At 39.8% G+C, this 5,641-nt stretch overlaps 1 long non-coding RNA gene across 1 annotated transcript; it reads right to left on the reverse strand.

Moving 5' to 3' along the window:
* Nucleotides 1–2,953: 2,953 nt before the first annotated feature.
* LOC144007673 (uncharacterized) lies at nucleotides 2,954–4,558 on the reverse strand. The gene is made up of 3 exons (XR_013280305.1): nucleotides 4,165–4,558; nucleotides 3,223–3,466; nucleotides 2,954–3,122 (listed from the first exon to the last, which is right to left on the reverse strand). It is a non-coding gene; the product is annotated as an uncharacterized LOC144007673 (long non-coding RNA).
* Between the last annotated feature and the right edge of the window lie 1,083 nt (nucleotides 4,559–5,641).

Consider the following 5,641-nt stretch of genomic DNA (forward strand, 5'->3'; position numbering starts at 1 on the left):
GTGAAAATGATTCCGACTGTCTGATTATTCCCCTCGGTTCTCTTCTCAAAATCCTCATCCTCTCGTTTGTGATACTTTTTCAAATGCTTAATGAGGTTGGTTAGATTAAACCTTTCTTTTCCACCACGGGGAACTTCTGCTTTTGATAAATGTTGCTGTCCGCTGTCTTTTTCTTTTTTCAATGAAAAATATTCCCACACTGTTGACATTCTCTCTTCCTCAGTTAGCTAAAAGCTAATTCACATGCATGCTTGTTTGTTTGATCCCGTGAGCGCGACATGCTCGGTGCAGACGCTGCTGGATAGAAAATCAGGAGCGGAAGTTAGAACGGACTGTTTATATATGTGTGCAAATATCGGATATTTTTGGACATGAACAAAAAAAATCCGATACTGTTTTTTTTTTTTGGCTGATACAGATCCGATATCAGTATCGGATCGGGACACCCCTATATGTTAGGCCTGGGACGGTTTTTGAAAACCGTTAAAGCCGATCGGTTCAACAGTTTCGGTTCGGCCCGTCTGTGTTCCGTTCGGTCGCTTTCACACGACTTTTTTTTTTTTTTTTTTTTTTTTTTGTCCCCGTTCATGAGCGCTAATCCAATATGGCGACGTCCATGGTTACGGAGCGCGTCATGGCCATGTGTCATATCCTTCCAGAGACGCTGTAGCAAATCATATTGCAGCGGGGCGGTTACAGCCTCGAAACAGCTACCAGCTAACATGCTACAACACACAAAAGCCGGGTGTAGCGTTTCGGCGGCGCGTTTGCAATGTCAGCAATGGACTTGGAACGAAAATGCGTGGGGTGGCGCGGAATCGGGACAGAAAGGTGAAAAAGAAATGAAACATCCAAGTACTGGTGAATCTATTTACTTGCTGTTGAAATGTATCGAGTAACAGCAGTGTTTGTGTTGACTCGCAAAAGTGCTCCACAGAGCAAGATTTGTTACATAAAACAAACGTCAGAATTACAACTGGCTGGAAATCGTTATGTTAATGACTGAGTTGTGTGTTTTGTTTAAAACAGGGTCTTGGTTTAACGCGATGATATTCCATGTTAGTATAGCACGACTTAAAGCCGCAGTGTGTAGCTCGCGACCGCCATCTATCGGTCAAACAAGATAATGTAATGATTTTAAGCACACGAACTACGGCGTCCCAGAGAGACCACACTTCGCCGGCCTACCATCAATTTCACTGGAACAGAACGCAAACAACTTCTGGTATTCCCTCGAGTGATGACGTAAGTGAATTGCATTTGTTAGACATTCCGTACAGATCCCTAATAATTGTGATTTAGTCATTTAATTTCAGAATTAATATTTTTGTCTGCATTGTTTGGAAATACTGTACGTCAGCTAATGATAATGGCTATCTATGTTCATATTTGTTAGTGCAACTAAACCATGCAACAGAGAACACACAGTTATGTTATGTTTTATAGACATGTGGACCATCTCAAAGGGGGCGAGGAGGGGGCGAGAGAGACGACGAGGAAGAGAACGCGGTGTCTCGTAACGTACAATTATGTCATCATGGAAAAATAATTCCATTCGAGCATGCATGTGAATGGCTCAAAACATACCTTTGCTTGGAATATGTGGTATTTAGATTACATCGTTTGCTGATATGTTTAGTATATCGTACAAAAATAATGGTGTTAACTGAACTACACACCTGCAACTCAGACTCGTAATTCCCCCCGTGTCTTGTTGCTACTAACCACTCAGAAAAGTGCTGCTTACAAAAACATTTGAAACCCTTTACTCAGATATCGATTTGTCACCATGTTGAACAATTTTACCTAATAAATATCACTAAGCAACTTAATTAGTTTTGATTGAAGATACAACAGCTTCCTTGTACTTCGATGTGCAGGAATTTACATAGCTTTCACAAATAGTCTTGCTCATGTAATAATGTACTTCATTGGCTCAGTGACTTTCAGTTCATTGTTTGGTACTTCATCTGACATACAATTGTTACCTTCTTGCAGAGACTCGTACAGGAAATGACCATGGAGGAACATGAAGATATCCAAGTCCAGCTGATAGACTGACACCAAGAAATACTTTTTGACACATTGCTGACACATCAGCACCACCATGATTTCCTGTACCTGGATCCCACATCAGCACCACCATGATTTCCTGTACCTGGATCCCAGACTGCAGCACCTTGGTGGACTTGTGGCAAATAAGTGACACTTTCCCAGATCCTTGAGGACAATACAAAGGTTTTTTTTTACCTGGCATATAATTAGTCCATGTCTGACACTTGTTGTTGTAGTTTGTATAACTTGTATATTGTTGTTGTGTGTTAATTTGTACATTTTGAATAACTAAAAAAATACTATTTCCTTTGGCGTCAACATGCAGTGTTCATTCGACACCTAACCTCTCACTATTTTACATGACCAGAAATGTAAAACATCAAAAGCCTGGAGAATTATTATAAATGCTTGCAATGACAAGGAATTCTTCATTGGCCAATGAATGTAAGGTACAGTACATGAAAATGAATGAATAAAATAAAGTAAAATAAAAGTCTACATGAAATGAACATATTAACTAAAAAAAAAAAAAAAAATGCTGTTAGAATATAATGAGCTACATGAATTGCAGTTGTTCCAGAATTTTACCAATACGCTGTGCATTTCAAAATATGGAAAATAGACATACAGGTTTGGGCCAAAAGTAGTGTTACAGAGCAGGTATGTGTTGTACACAGCTAAAATATCTGATTAACTCAATACCATGATGTTTTTTTTGTGTGTGTGTGTGTGTGCTGACATTGCCCCCCATTAACACTGCAACATTCCTCAAACTCTCCCGAACACATAGTATGATCTGTAACACTACTTTTCGCCTACTCTATGATGTTATTGGGGCAAAATTAAGGAAGGCTTGTCCATTGATTGTGTGAACAGACTGCAGTAAAAATGAAGTCACTTCAATGTTTGCTGGTTTTATTAAGTTTTACATGCTCCTTGACTGCACAAGTACATGTTATGGAGTGAGGGCATGTTCCCACCAACGATGATATCATATTCTTCAAAGGCTTGCTGAGGAAAGTGAGGGAGGAGTCACTCCATGGCTTCAGACACCTGGTCAGCAGGTCCTGTGTAAAACAAGTGGTGCTTGTACATGTGACCATTCCGTATTGCTTCACACAAAAAGTTAATGTAGTGTGCAATGCCGTCCATATGTAAATGACATACCAAGACGTCGGCTGACTTCAGTTTGTTGCAGCTCAGATATGGTAGGTGGAGATACTGGTGGTACAACACCGAAGCCTTCTGGGGTCCTCCATTCAAGTGTCCTCATTCGGGGCATTCCAATTTGGCTGCTGACTCTCCCCTTGATATTTTTTTTTCTTGCAGGTCGGTGATGTATTTAAACGGTGCATGAATGCTTGTATACATCAGAATATGGTTCTGGAACCCCTCAAGTTTGGCTGTTGATCTAGTGTGACACAAACAAAAACAAAATTATAAAATAAAATAATTGATGATACTACTATATGTCACCAACTTTCCAACAAACCCCCCAAAATAGAGGTAAGATCTTTAGTTTTTGGGCCCAAAACATTGTATTAGCTAGATAAAAGTAACTTGACTGCATACTGCATAGAATATGCAAAGGCTGCTTGCTTGTCGAATTTCCGTGGAAAACGTAGCAGCCTGTAAATTCTTGTGCACCCAATTACACAATGGACCAGTACACACTTGAGTGAGAGAGTTCAGACTCTAGCAGTGCTTACGGTACAGCCAACATTTAAGTCCAGAAAGTTATTCCCTGCCGAAAATTAATTTCGAGAACACTATTTTCACCAACCACAACGAAAATAATTTTCAACTCCTCCACTAATACAGTATGCTTTAGATTCTCCATTGAAGTTATAGGCAAATATACCTCCGAAATCACAGTTACATTACATTACACAATAACTTGCGCATTTACTCTAATTATAACGTGCCAGCGGGAATCTTTTTTTTTTTTCAAAGCACGTAGCTACATAACGAAATCGTTCGAGTGGTGCGGAGTTGCTAATCAACAGCTACAGTGATCGTAAAACAAAGGTACGAACATCGTATTAATTAGTACGGTGTATACTTTTTCTCTCGCTCTCAAAACGTAAACACAAATGTACTCTTACTTACCGGTCAAGTAGAAAGCAGTCGAAGGCACCGGCACGTCCCAAACCTAGTCTGTTCCTCATTTCTCTCCATCTGGCAAATGCGGCTACAATATAAACTCTTGTTTTGTCGCGCTGAAATAAAATAAATTCCCAAAGTAAGTTTGATGCTTGATAATGCTCTCTTCGGGGACCGGAAACTCTTCTTCTTCGTGGACATGCGGTCGCCATACAAACCGGAAGTGCGTTCCAAAAACGCGTTAAGAAATGGAGCGCTGAAATTTGTCTTTGACGGCACCCGTAGCAGAAAGATGGCGGCGAAACATGGCGGACACTAGAAGCCGCGGCTCGGACATGTAAGATAATTTGCGATTTCTAGACTAACCGTTATATTTAAAAAAAGTACGTTTATGCGATACAACATATCTTTTTATATACTACTAACACAAACAATTGTTTTTTTTTTCCGAATGATTTATTGTTTCACCACTAGATGCCACTGTATAATACTGAGTGTACCTTTAAGTCTTGTAAAACTCGTAGGCAGGTAAATCCCCTCAAAATAAAAGTGGAACGTCAGGTTTTGAATATTTCCCTTCATCAACATAGCTGATTCATGATCAGCTCATCAGCAAGCTTTGCATAAGCCTGATAATGATCCTGTTAATTGGAATCAGCTGCACTTTGAGTAGGGAAATCTGCAGGACTCAGGCCCTCGAGGACCACAGTTTGCCACCCCTGTACTATATCTGAATGTCTTTTCCCCCCTTCCTGTTTATAATAATTGTCATTCGATTTTATTATGTGATTTATGTAAATTGGATTGACTGGCATCTGTATGATTTTTAAAAAAAAGTTAACTGCTAGACTAGATAAAGTTACACAACAATTTGTGAATGGATTGTACATACTTGAACCAAACGTGTCTACTTGCACTAATGTTAGAGCTTTCGCAAAATCCGGGCATTATTTCTGAGGAGCCGCACGGTATTGAGGCTGACTCTGATACAACAATGACGAGAGGAAACCTTCCTTGTTTGAAGGAGAACTTGCCTAGCTGTTTGTTTCATATACAGAAGATTAGGAATTTTGAGGGATTTGTGGATGAGGATTGGTCAAAAGTAATGTGAGTACATTGTTAAATACGTCAAGTACAACCGACCTCACTGTTTACATTGTTAAATACGTCAATAAAGTGCAACCAAACTCAGTTTTACTCCACTGCCTTAAAAAAAAAACCACACACACACTAACAGGTGAAAGCATGCTACCATATGTTTTGATCTCGTATATGTTTAACTGTGGCTGCGCCCAATATAGGGTTGCCAACTGTCCCTTGAAATACGTAATTGTCCCGTAATTAGAACTATAAGTACGCATTCCGTTTTGGGTTGTCAAGGGACGTACTTTGTCCCGTAATACCGCGAGAGTCAGAAATAGTCCGTAAAACGTCAATGGAATGAATGAACTAAAGTGCCCTTTATGTGGCAACTTACGGTAAC

Source organism: Festucalex cinctus, chromosome 19, assembly GCF_051991245.1.
Source record: "Festucalex cinctus isolate MCC-2025b chromosome 19, RoL_Fcin_1.0, whole genome shotgun sequence".
Classification (NCBI taxonomy): domain Eukaryota; kingdom Metazoa; phylum Chordata; class Actinopteri; order Syngnathiformes; family Syngnathidae; genus Festucalex; species Festucalex cinctus.